We start from the raw sequence: 13,293 nt of genomic DNA, 5'->3' as shown, positions 1-13,293 counted from the left end.
CCATATGATCTCACCTATAAGAGGAACTAATGAAGAATATTAACCAACTAGCAAAATAGAACCAGAAGCTTAGAATCATAGATTAGACTGACAGACAAAAGAAGAGTGGGGAGGTGGGGACTAACTGAAAGAAGGTAAAGGGATTAGACAAAGAACATATATGAATGATTTGTTGACATGGATGAGGGTGTGGGGATTGGCTTCATGGAGGGGGTACAAAGGGGAAAAATTGGAACAACTATTAATAGCATAAAAATGAAATATTTAAAAACTAAAAGAGCCAGTGGGAAATTAGTAACCTACAGCTAAAAGCCCACTTCTGACCAAGAATGCCTCTTAGTATTCACAGCAAGTAAAAGAGAAGAAAGTAATAGCAGAAATAAAGTCATTCTGTTCACTGAGTCCTGCCAAGCTTGAGCCTCACAATCTCTGAGATCAGGTGTCATCATATTCATCCTCCTGATGCGGAAAGTAAAACTGAGAAAGGAAATGGCTCCCTCCAGGTCACATAAGTAGTGCACAGTCCTTGTGGAATTAAAGAAAGGATTAATTAATCAACAAGTAGAGGAAACCCAAAAGAACTCAAGAAGACTAATGACCCCTGATACACTGGGTCTCCTGGGTTAATTTCTGTAATCTATTTGAAAATACAGAATGAAACCAAGATTAACATCATCTGTGTTTCATAATAGCAGATTGTTTTTTTGATCTCCACACCCCCAACACCTCTATTAACCCTTGAAAACTGACAAGTATATCCCTACCATACTTTAAAAATACCCAAACATCCGGAAAAAAAATTCAAAACCACAGCCTGAGTTCAATCCCCAACTGAAATATGTTTTAGCTATGTGACCCTAAATGAATTACCTAACTTTTCTGAACACTGTTTTTATGAAAACTTCCTAAGATTGTTTTGAGAGATAAATAAGATGATGCATACAAACAGCTAGTACTCAACAAATGGCAGCATTCTGCCTACTTTATTTACCTTAAAAGCAGCAGCACTTAGACAATCTCCTTGCACCCACTGGTCATCAGAGTGGCAGTATTGCCACTTCATCTTTGAATAAGGGATGATGAGATACAAAGGAAACATGAGTGTATTAAAAAACAACTAAGGTTGGTTGGCTCCTGGTAGGTTATCCTGTTCTTGAACATTCAACATGTTGAGTAACAGGTTAAGATTTGCAGAGATTTGAGAGGTCTCCTAGCGCAGCCTCCTCCCCAGCAGTATTCCTATTATTTCTTCACTGAGCCTTTGCCGAGAAACACAAACAATTGCTATGAAAGACATGACTGAGGTAACTGACAAGAGTTTATTGTGGATTCTCTGTTACAACAGAAGTAGTGTGTCAATGATGTTACAATTTTTGGGTTTTGGTAACTATATAGTTGTGGAATAGAATGTCTTTTCTTAAGAAATACACTTTGGCGTATTTTGAGGTAAAGAGACACAATGTCTACAACTTATTTTGAAATGGTTCAGAAAAATTAAAATTGTAAATACATAAAGACAGAATGATAAAAAGGATATATTTTGTATCTTTATAGTAAAAGTTTGAAAATTGTTTCAAAATAAATTTTAAAAGATGGCAAATACGGAAACAGCTGAAAATGTAATATTATTTATTGATCACTTACTACAAATAAGGCATTATACTAATTGCTTTATCTGAACTATTTTATTAAATCCTCAGAACAACCCTTTGAGGGAGATAACAATATTGTCACCTTCATTTTACAAATATGAAAATCAAGTCATGAAAAGGTTAAGCAATGTGTCTAAAGCCACAGTCAATATGTGCTGACTCCAGAATTGAAATACAGGGCCTGATATTGTACTTTGTAGTTTTAACAAATTGTAGGACCTACCTGGAAATCTAATCACAGTTTATAATGTTGTTTATAACATTGTGCCCCCCCCCAAAAAAAAATATGCTCTCTCAGTAGCAATCCGAAACCCAGGGTGTCAGGGATACATTGGCATAAAATGAGGGCCCATACGGGTAGGACTAATCAGGTAACTGAATCTATACATCACGCCTACACTCAGACACATTCACATGCTCAAACACACATACTCACCACAAAGATTCATACTCACATACTAGCACTTTAAGGCCTGGCAGGAAGCATTTCACATTTCTTCTGGGCTTGGTATGAACCAGCCCTTCATTAATACATGGATATTCAGAAGCCAAAGGTTTGCCTCTCAGGAGCTACTGTATTGGGAAACCTTGACCATAGTAAAACACAGTATAAGTCTATCACACACTAGAACAGGCTTATACTCTGGGTAATTTGGATGTTCATGGTAACCAAATATAACTAGTAATGACAGATAATTTAGGAATACAAACCTTTATTTCATCTTCTGTGCCCTATCAGGCAGGCTGCAAAGATTGTGTATGTACTTGCCACCCTCTAGTTCTACTAGCAGGGCCTTAGACCATGAAAAACAAAAATTTTTCATCCTCTGGTCAGACTTGAGTTTTCTAAAAGAATCAGACTCATCCATTCACTCAGCAAATAATTATAGAGCCATGCACCATATGCTATATATGCCATGCACTACAACAGGCACTAGGGCTACAGCAGAAACCTTTACAGGCACTGTTCAATTGAGGGGTATGCTTACAACATGCTGGGAAGTAGTAGAAGAAAGATAAATGGTTTTCAATTCAATAAATACTTGTCAAGTGTCCATATGTACGTTATATTAGGAGTGTGAGGGCTTCCAAAGATATAAGCACAGCCCCTGTCTTCAAAGAGCTTCAAAGAGCTTAATATTTAGCAGGAAAAATGCTTGTACACATGTAATGATCAAGCAGAGCAGACAACACCTTAAGAGGGGCACAAATTACTACAGGGTTCCAAGTTGGACAAATTCTTTCTGGCTATGGAGAGGGGATCAGGAAGGGTAACCAATTTGATATAACTAATAGATAGATGGTCAAAACACTAAGAAAATACCAAAGGAAAAACTGGTCTGGGAGTGGCAACAGACATAACTGGTTGCATACCCAGAGTTTGAGAGGCTTGGAAGAGAACTTAAAAACAGTTGGATATATTAGTCTAGGCTAGAGATGAGAATATGGGCATGGTTTTGAAGCTGTATGGCATCTGGAATTTCCCAGGCAAGTGCAAGGAGTGGGACTTATGGGCCAAGGGTGGCACCTGGGAGAGAGCTGAAAGTGTACAAAAAGACCAGTTAGCTACACAGAGCCTGTGACCCCAAGAGAACAGCGAATCTCAGAAAGGGCATGATAAACCTTATGAACTATAGATAAAAGACTAGTAAAATAAGAAATTGGGGGGGGGGGAAATCCACTGTATTTGGCAATGAATAAGTGACCTAGCAAAAGCAGTGAGGAGAGAGCAATGGTTAGTAAGAAGGGGATAGAAAGGGAACTGTCAGGGGGCTCTTTTTCCAATGCAGCAGGAGGCAAGCTGGGACTAGGAGGAAAGGGATGGGGAAAGGAGCAGGACAAGTAGAGGAAGCAGGGCAGGTCTGGACAAATATAGAGGAAAGCAGGAGAGAACTCCTAACTAAAGAAATTCAAGGATTCTCAGGGGAGCTGAGGGCCCTGCTCCAGTGGAGACCACACCCAGTCATAATGCCTTGCCTGTTGGCAACTGAGAGGATCTCAGAAGGAGCTGGAGAACAGAGAGGACTCAGAGTCTGCAAGGCAGTACAGCAGAGGGCAGTGGGCTTAGAGACACAGGGCTGTAAGAAGGCACTTTGTGAAGTCAGAGGTAGATAGGTGATGACAAGGAAAAGGAGGAAGCTGAGAGTACATGAGAGGAAAAGGAAGGATCAACCAGGTAAAGTAATGAGCAAGTATAAGGGAGTGAGTTCATGAGACTCCTGGATGCTGTGGGACCAAGATATGGGGTCAAACTCTGCACTCCTGAAGTTTCACCTCTTTGAAGTTAAAAAGGGCATTGAGAAATGGCCATTGAGAAATTATTCAGAAAATCCTGAATAAGACCTGGGAGTTGGTCACCCGAGTACACAGAGGGGATTTCTAAAATGGTTCCAAATGTATATTAATTCATAAGTTCATAATGACACATGAAGAAAATCTTATTGGTTACCTTTGAAGGGTGATTATCTAGTTTGTGATAATCTCAGAGTTGATAAGGAATTTCTCTTTATAGAAGTATACCCACTAATGAATGGAGAAAGGACAGAATTTGCTTATGACTGTTTTTGTAACCCCTAAGGACTGATGATAATCACATAAGAGGAAGACAGCCAGATAGGATGTGCCTCCTGATGGAAGACAACAACATCTATGAAGTCACTTTGTACACATAACTTTCAATCCTGAATCTCCTCCATAACCTCTAGACCTAACTACCAACTGACAGGGTAGTTAGGTCTAGGGACCTATAAGGGGCAGAGGAACACATTCAATAACTTCATGGGAAGACAGTAAGCAAAACTCAAAGTATGGAAAATATATAGAACAAACAAACCAGATCCTCCCACTAAAAATTACAGGAAGTAGTGGAGGGAGGAAGGTTATAGAGTAAAAATTTCTTAGGGTAGTATCAGTCCATTTGGAGCAATGCTGGGAACTTCTTTGGATCCTGGTTCAAATAAACTATAAACAGAACAAAACAAAACACACACTTATAAGGCAAATGGAAAAAATACAAACTCTAACGGGATTTTTATGATATTAGAGAATTACTGTTAATGTTTGTTAAAACAATTATAGAAAAAAGGTCTGGTCTTTCTTAAGCTTTCTTGTGGATAGGTTTTTGTCAACCTGGAGAATCATCTGAAGACTAGCTGAACAAAACTCCTATTAACTAAAAATAAAAAAGAAGCCATGTAGAGTCTAGCAATAGGGGCAAACACATGAAATGAGCTGGACCCGTACCACATTTGGCAATTAAGAATCAGGAGAGATAACCTAGATGCAGAGGTACTCCCTGAAGAGCAAGGCTTATGAGCCCACACCAAGCTCCCCAGCCCAGAGCACCAGTACCAGGATAAGAGATCATAAATACAACTGGCTGTGAAAATCATCAAGGATTCAGTCTGTCCTGGTGAGACAGCTACTGGAAATGCAGGTAGACTCTTAAACAGCTGGTTCAAAAACTGAGACAGGCACCCATCCTGTGCTCTAGCAGAGAAACAACAGTTTGGGGGATGTTAGACACATACAAAGAAAAACTGAGTTGTATAACTTCAAGGCCAGAGCCAGAAGGATGGCTGTCATTGTCCCTGTATTGAAGCCTCTTTTCACACAACCAAGTCTGAATCTGCATTATTACCATGATGAACTCTACTAGCTCAATGCTGATGACTCCCTGAGTCCCTGTTCCTCTACAAAGGTCCACAGGACACAAGCAAATGGTGGCTGGCCTTGATATACACAGAGACTTCTGTTGAGTGGCGCCAAGCTCAGCACTACTGCCAAATCTGAATCTGCATTAACCTGGTGAACACCACTGGCCCCACCTGGTAACTACCTGAGACCACATGTCACCCAGCTCATGTACTGCCAAATGCTCTTTCTCCAAATGATCCTTATGGGAAGGTGGCAGGTGGTAGAAGCTGCCCAGGTACCTTGGGCCTTTTGCTTATCTGTTCCAAGCCCTGTACTGGTGGCAGCCAGCATCAGTTTGTAGTGTGGCCTACCCCACATGACCAGGCCCAGCACAAGCAGTAAATCACATTGTAACTCCTCATAGGTAGTCTTGCATGGTCGCAGGCAGCATCTGGCATTGGCCTGCACTGGAACCCTTCCCAAGAACCGCAGAACCAATAAACCCATTGGCTGGCTTCACACAACAGCAGTAAAATACTACCTGATTAGCTCTTGAGTGGCACACACAAAGAGTAGCCTTGTCAGGCACCATAAGCTACTGGGGAAAACCCATTATGTGAGGTGAGCCTCCACATAATAGCTCATATGCTGTGGTCATGGATAATACTCACAACCAGTGAGCCTGAAGGTCAATCATACCCACTGACTTGACAAAAGCAATCAAGGATCAACTACAACAGAAGGGCACACACGACCAACAAAGCACATTCTAGGAGCACCTAATTTAAGTGATCAGAGAGAATGTGCTACTGAAGCTGCACAGGACACCTACAACATAAAGACACCCTGCCAAGACTAGGAGATATAGCAGATCTACCTTATACATAGAAACAAATATAGAGGAGCAGCAAAAATAAAAAGAAAAAGACAAATAATGATGTTCCAAATAAAATACTAAAACAGAACCTCCCAAATGAACTCAATGAAACAGAGACAAGCAATCTACCAAATATAGAGTTCAAAGCGCTAGATATAAGAATGTGAGAGGAAGTTAGAGGATTAATAGATAAACTAAGTGAGAACCTCAATCAAAAGATAGTGAACATAAGAAAATACCAGTCAGAAACAAAGAATATAATGCTGAAATTAAAAAAAATAAATTAGAGAAAGTCAACAAGAGATAAGATGAAGCAGAGGACTGAATGAGGCATCTGGAAAACAAGTTAGGGAAAAACACTCAGTTGGAACAGCAAAAGGAAAAAAGAACTTAAAAAATGAGGATTCATCCCAATAAACGGAATATTTAAAAAGTGACAAGATTACAATTCTAAAACAAAAACCCTAGTTTTGGTTCACTGACATGTAACATTTACTCTTATTAATTAAAAATCAAAAATTGACAATAAAAAATGAGTATAGTTTAAGGAACCTGTGGAACAACATCAAGTATAATAACACTCATATCACAGGACAAAAGTGAAAGCGAGAGATTGAGAACTTATTGAAGAAATAATAATTGAAAACTTAACAAACATAGCAAAAAATACACTTATTAGTGCAAAGTGCAAAGTGTCTGAAACAAGATGAATCCAAAGACACCCACAGCAAAATTCATCATAATAAAAATGCCAAAGGTTAAAAACAAACAGAGAATCTTAAAAATAGCAAAAGTAAAACAGTTCCTACAAGGTAGCTCCTATAAGACTGTCAGCTGATTTCTCAACAGAAATTTTTAAGTCCAGAAAAGAAGGGTATGAAATGTTCAAATTGATGAAAATCAAGGACCTAAACCTAATACTATTCTACCCAAAAATTCTCTGTGAAAACTGAAGGAGAGATAAAGAGTTTTCCAGGAGGAAAAAAAAAAAGCTTAAAAAGTTCATCACCACAAAATGAGTATTACAAGAAATGTTAACGAGACTTCTTTAAGAAGAGAAGTAAAAAAATAAATAAAGGTAATAAAATGAGACTTCTAGTCCAGATGGTAGCATAGGTAGACACGGCTGTACTCCTCATACAACCATATCAAAATTACAACTAAAATATAGAACAATCATCACTCAGAACCATCAGAAATAGAGTTGAATAAAAGTCTGACAAATTCAAATGAAAGGAACCACATCCATCCAGACTTGTAGGAGGGGTGGAGATCCATGTGGGGGGAAAAAATTTAGGAGGTATATCTCAGGAGCAAGGAATCTCCATCTGACGTCATGCCCCCCAGCCCAGGGTTCTAGTGCCAGGAAGATAAGTCACTATAATTTCTGGCTGAAAAAAAAACAACCATAATTTGAGTTGGTAGAACAAACTTCTGAAGTCCCAAGCAGTTCCTCTTAAAAAAACCCACAGATGGACTTAGAAACTCACTCCCTCTAAGCTCCAGTACCAGGGTAACAGCTGGAAAGGGATCAGTGGCATAGAGGGAGGAATCGAAGTGTAGGGCATCAGGGTGAGTTCTAGGGGACAGCTTTCTCTTAGAAGGAAAGGTGGACAGAGGCTGTTGTCCCTTTTCTGAGCCCTCCCCTGATAGAGTCACAGACGTGGCAGATGGGTGCCACATCTGAGACTCTATCAACCTGGCTAACACCATTATCACCACCCTGGAGATCCTCTGATATTCCATGCAATGCAAATTACAGTCACACCCAACCTGTTAACAGTGACTTTTCCATGTGAATAGCTGGTCTTGGCTCATGCTTCATAACTTCCTATATCCTTTCAAGCAAGCAACAGCTAGCCTCAGGAGTCCCCAGCCCCCATACTTCTTGCTAAATAGCCCCAGGCCCAGTGCTGGCAGCAGCCAGCCTAGATTCACAGCTTGGCTTCCCCTGGAAATCTCCAAGCCCAGCACAAGTAGCAGCCATCTCCGATTGCTTTATAACTCATGCAGGGTGGCTCTGGGCAGAATACAGGTTGGGGTTGACCTTAGGGTACATTACCCAGGGAACCCCAAATCCTGTGCACCTAGTAGACAGCTACAGACCACATGAGAGCACTGTCACTCTGCTCCTGCGCAGCTGATCCTCCATGGAGGTTGGAGGTTGGTGGTCAGTGGTCACAGCAAATCCTCACAGCTGACTGGCCTGGGTAAATCCCTCCCATTAACCTGCCAACAGCAATCAAGATTCTACTACAAGAGGAGGGTGTACCGAACCCACACAAAGGGCACACCTCAAGTACCCACCTTGGGTCATAGATGAAGATGTGACACTGGACTTTACAGGGCACTTACTACATTAGGCCATGTTACCACAACAAGGAGTCATAGCAGCTCTACCTAATACATAGAAACAAACACAGGGAGGCTGCTAAAATGAGGAGGCAAACAAACAGGGCCCAAATGAAAGAATAGATAAAACTCCTGAAAAAGAGCTTAATAAAATGGAGATAAGCAGTCTATTAGATGCAGAGTTCAAAATAGTGGTTATAAGGATGCTCAAGGAACTTAGAGGGTACTTCAGCATCATAAGAAATGAACCAATCAGAAACAAAAGATTCACTAATTGAAATAAAGAACAATTTACAGGGACACAACAGTAGAGTAGATGAAGCAGAGAATTAAATCAATGATTTGGAACATAAGGAAGCAAAAACTAACCAATCAGAACAAGAAGAAGAAGAAAGAATTTTAAAAAATGGATATCATAAGCAGCTTTTAAACAACTTCAAGCATTTCAAAATTCGCATCATAGGGGTACCAGAAGGAAAGGAGAAAGAGCAAGAATTTGGAAATCTATTTGAAAAAATAATGAAGGAAAACTTTCCTAATTTGCTAAAGGAAATAGACATGTAAGTCTCAGAAGCACAGGGAATATCAACACCTTGATAACAGGATCTATGTTTTCTTTCATCCCCACAATGCCTGGCACAATAACCAAATAAGACATTTTATTTTTGTAAATAAATAATTATTTTATAGTTTGTTATTTTAGTGTTTAGGAGTACAATATTTTGATGCACTAACCAAGAAGAAAGACATGAGGAAACCTGGCAATTTAGGCTGATAGTATTTTCCTCTTCGGTAAAAATGTGAATACAGCAAAACTCTTTCATCGTGAGAAAACACAAGTCCAGTCTACAATGTCTGTGCAAAACCCTGTGGGGCTCACAAAAAATAAACTAGCCTCAGCCTCAGGCAGCCTGCCCATAGTTAAGTAGAGAAGCAGGTGATACCACTCAGTCTAGGTTACAAAATCATTTTTTCTTTTTTTATTTAGTTATTTTTCAAGTACAGTTTTTTGTCTATTTCTCCCATCTCAGCCTCCCCTGCCCCGTGCTCCCCACTTCCCTCCCATTTCCACCCCCCTTAGTTCTCATCCCTGTGTCCTTCCTATTTGTTCCTCCAAATCCCTCCCCTTTTCCCCCTTAAATTCCCTTCCCTCTCCCATCTGGTCACTGTCCCCTTGTTCTCTATTTCAGTGTCCTTGTTTTTATTCTGCTTGCTTGTTTGTTTTGTTGTTTAGCTTCCTGTTAAAGGTGAGATCATATGGTATTTGTCCTTCAACACCTGGCCTATTTCACTCAGCATAATGCTTTCCAGTTCCATCCATGTTGTTGCAAAAGGTAGTAGCTCCTTCTTTCTCTCTGCTGCATAGAATTCCATTGTGTGTATGTACCACAATTTTTTGATCTATTCATTTACTGTCGGGCACCTAGGTTGCTTCCAACTCTTGGCTATTGCAAATTGTGCTGCTATGAACATTGTGGTGCATAGGTTCTTTGAACAAAATCATTTTTTCAAGGGAAAAGCTACTTATAGTTATTGTAAAGTCTTCCATTAACATTAGCATTGCTGACTCACAAATGACAGTAGTATTTTCTTTCTAATCTTATCTCCTGCTAACTTTCACAAAATATCACATGAAAGACAGAGAAAACCAAGACATCTGGGCCATGGTGCATGCCCATAGCCAACAACATAGGCAGCAAACTGATTCAAGCTCATCTGGAAATCCAAAAGAGTCCATCTTGCTTTATCCTATATGCAATCAAATAGCAGAACACTGAATATTTCCTCCAGGTGGGAACAAACCAGATCAAGTAAATGTATCTTGTTCTTACATAAGAACAAGGAGAAAACACTTTGTTTTTCTGAAGTACACAATATTTATAGACAAGAATTCCTCTAATACTTAAAGTTCTCAAGGTGGAGTGTAAGGTGAGCTTTATCACCAGAGTTAGCATTCCATGAAGGGCATATTGTCCATCTGTTATAGGAAACACATTGGTAGATACATTAAAATCCACTTACCAATGGAAAGCGTGTAAGTATCATTACACAGCTATTAATAGGAAAAATATCCTTTGTTTACTCTGAACTCTTGCAAGATAGTATATGGAAGAGAATATATTCATTCAATATTAGATCACCCTCTATCATCATCAAAGAGCAGAGAAGCTACACCCTTTCCCAAAGACACCTGACATTAAACAACAGACCAGCTACAGCAAACTCTGAATGTCTTGATGTAACAAGGGGGCGTGGCTTTTTCTGGTACTTGCAGAGAACCAGAGGAAAGCAGTGTAGAGGGGGCTACTGGCTAGATCAGAGCAAGCCACCTTCACCTTGGAAGCATTCTCCAGGGGGCAGAATAAGTGGGAAACATCCAGACCCTCTGAGGATTAACTCACCTTTGGACACATGGTAACTTCTGTTATATAAGTGGTTTTGGCATTATGACAGATGATACAGTCATGATGGCCCACCTCCCCCCAAAATGGCTACACAATGAGTGAGGATGATGTGGTTATATAAACTATTTTTTCATACTTATTATCTTATTTAAATACTCAGAGAAAACTTATATGGCAGAAATTACTCTCATTTTATAGATGGAGAAATTAAGCCTTAATGGGGTTCAATCACCTCCTTAAATTGAAACTCAAACTGAAGCCACAACCATGGTCTTGCCCTTTGTCATTCTGTCTCCTAGTTTTCTAGTCTTCTGAAAAGAGAGCTCATTGTAAATACCCTTCCATTTCAGCTATAAGGACACAACAAGCTTTAAAAGGGACCAAGAGTTTGCCAATAGGATTTTTAGATTCCTCTGTTAAGCCAAATTCTTATAGCCGCCTAGACAATGCTAAACCATTATAGATGTAACTACTTCACTGGCTCCTAAGCAAAATTAAATATTCACATATATAAAAATAGACAGAAAAGATATCTGGACATAGGTTTTCAAAACCATGGAAGAATACTGATGAGAAAGGGAGGGAGGGGAGGGGAGGGGAGGGGAGGGGAGGGGAGGGGAGGGGAGGGGAGGGGAGGGGAGGGGAGGGGAGGGGAGGGGAGGGGAGGGGAGGGGAGGGGAGGGGAGGGGAGGGGTCTAGTACAATAGGAGAACTGGAGTGGAAAGAGCCTGAAATGAAGGAAGAAGCACCTTCAAGATTCAGAGAAACAGTCTGTGAAGTGCACAAGGCACTGCCCTCTTTTTACACAGAACTCTCAAACCCAGTCAAGGTACCACACACAGTCCTATTAGTCTCTCCATGGCTTGTCATGTATGCATTTGCTGTTACTCAAGCCTAGAAAAAATAAAGCAAGAAAATGCCTTTACATTGCTCTTTCCCTAGTAACACACTTGGCTTGAGTCTAGCTGACCTATATCAACAGCTTAGTATCAGCAAGATTCTGTTGTAATTGCTTTATGTGGACCATCTCACCTAATCCTCACAATACCCATTGTCATGACACATTGTGCAGATAAAACCACAGAGCTGCCCGACTATTAGGTAAGTGCCAGGGCCAAGATCACAGAAATCTGGCTTGAAGCAGGCAGGACAATCAATCACTTTGGGAATCCATTCTCTGCATCCAGGGAAGCTGCATTACTCAAACTACAGTGTTGAGGACTGCAAAGGCTATTGCACAAAACAGCACCAGAGAAAACACATGGACCAAGGCACGTGCCTAACTTTAAATTGTCTTCTGAAAGCATAGAGATGGGCCTCTAAGAACAAACTTAAAAATCAAAAATACTTCAAGAAAACTGTTGCACTATTAAATGCTTGAATTTAGCAAGCATAAATAGCAGGCTTAAAATTTACTACACACAGTCATTTGAGCTTTCCCCAAATATAAAAATATAGTAGGAATAGAGAAAATTGTTTCTTTGTAAAAACCTCATCCCATTTCACATTACAGTATCAATATCTATATAGTGTACTTTTCATAACAAAAATTTAAAAGCTATAAATAAAAACAAATATAACTTCTCAAAATAATGTCAGTAAAACTGAAGAGATAAGCTGAATGTTTCATGAAATGACCTCAGTAAGAAGGCCTCAGGCTCCAGGGAGAATGGCAGTGTTATAAACATACCTCCAGAGCAAACTACCACAAAAACATTCTCTCATTCTCAAGCCACTTCACTTAGCCCAAGGAAGCAATAAGCCATTTCTCCTAAGAAAATCTCAGCAGTCTTTCAACAATGCCTTCCCTTTTCTTCCTCTTCATAAAAATCATAAGATCAAATATCAATGAACTTCAAGCTCTAATTTTACCTTTTGACATGCAAGAAATGCTCAAAGCTTCAACCTTGGAATTCACATATGTAAACACCTCACTTAAGCTGTTTCCCATATGGTATTGAATAGAAAAAAACATGATCAGAACATTTTTTAAAGGTTCAATGTAAATTTTTCTATTTTATTATTTTAATTACATAATTGATTATGGACTCTCCACATACCTTTCTTTGCTTATTTAAAATTATTTTTTAAATGTTTAAAATTACTCTTAAAAATTCTACAAAACTGACAGGAAGAATACTAAATCAACATATTATTTCTTGGAACCCTGTCAGTGCTTCTAAGATGAATAGCAAAAGCCTGTTTATTCTAAAACAGAATGAATGCCACTGGCCATCTCTGTAAATCGAATACATTTCTCACTTTTAGAGACACCATCTTTCTATATTAAAAGAAGAAAAAAATTCCCTTTGTGAAAATGAAAATGTGTTTTCTTCTCAAAAAATAAAATAAAAACACCTTTCCCATTTCC

General features: G+C 39.5%; 1 protein-coding gene across 10 annotated transcripts in view; it reads right to left on the bottom strand.

Annotated features, from left to right (window-relative positions):
* The window catches only part of LDLRAD4 (low density lipoprotein receptor class A domain containing 4), a 670,991-nt gene that overhangs the window by 303,559 nt on the left and 354,139 nt on the right, over positions 1–13,293 (bottom strand). The window lies entirely within an intron of this gene.

Source organism: Artibeus jamaicensis, unplaced genomic scaffold (assembly GCF_021234435.1).
Source record: "Artibeus jamaicensis isolate MK-2021 breed Jamaican fruit bat unplaced genomic scaffold, CSHL_Jam_final contig_511, whole genome shotgun sequence".
Classification (NCBI taxonomy): domain Eukaryota; kingdom Metazoa; phylum Chordata; class Mammalia; order Chiroptera; family Phyllostomidae; genus Artibeus; species Artibeus jamaicensis.
Note: the sequence above shows the minus strand (reverse complement) of the source record. Positions and strands in the feature narration are given on the sequence as shown.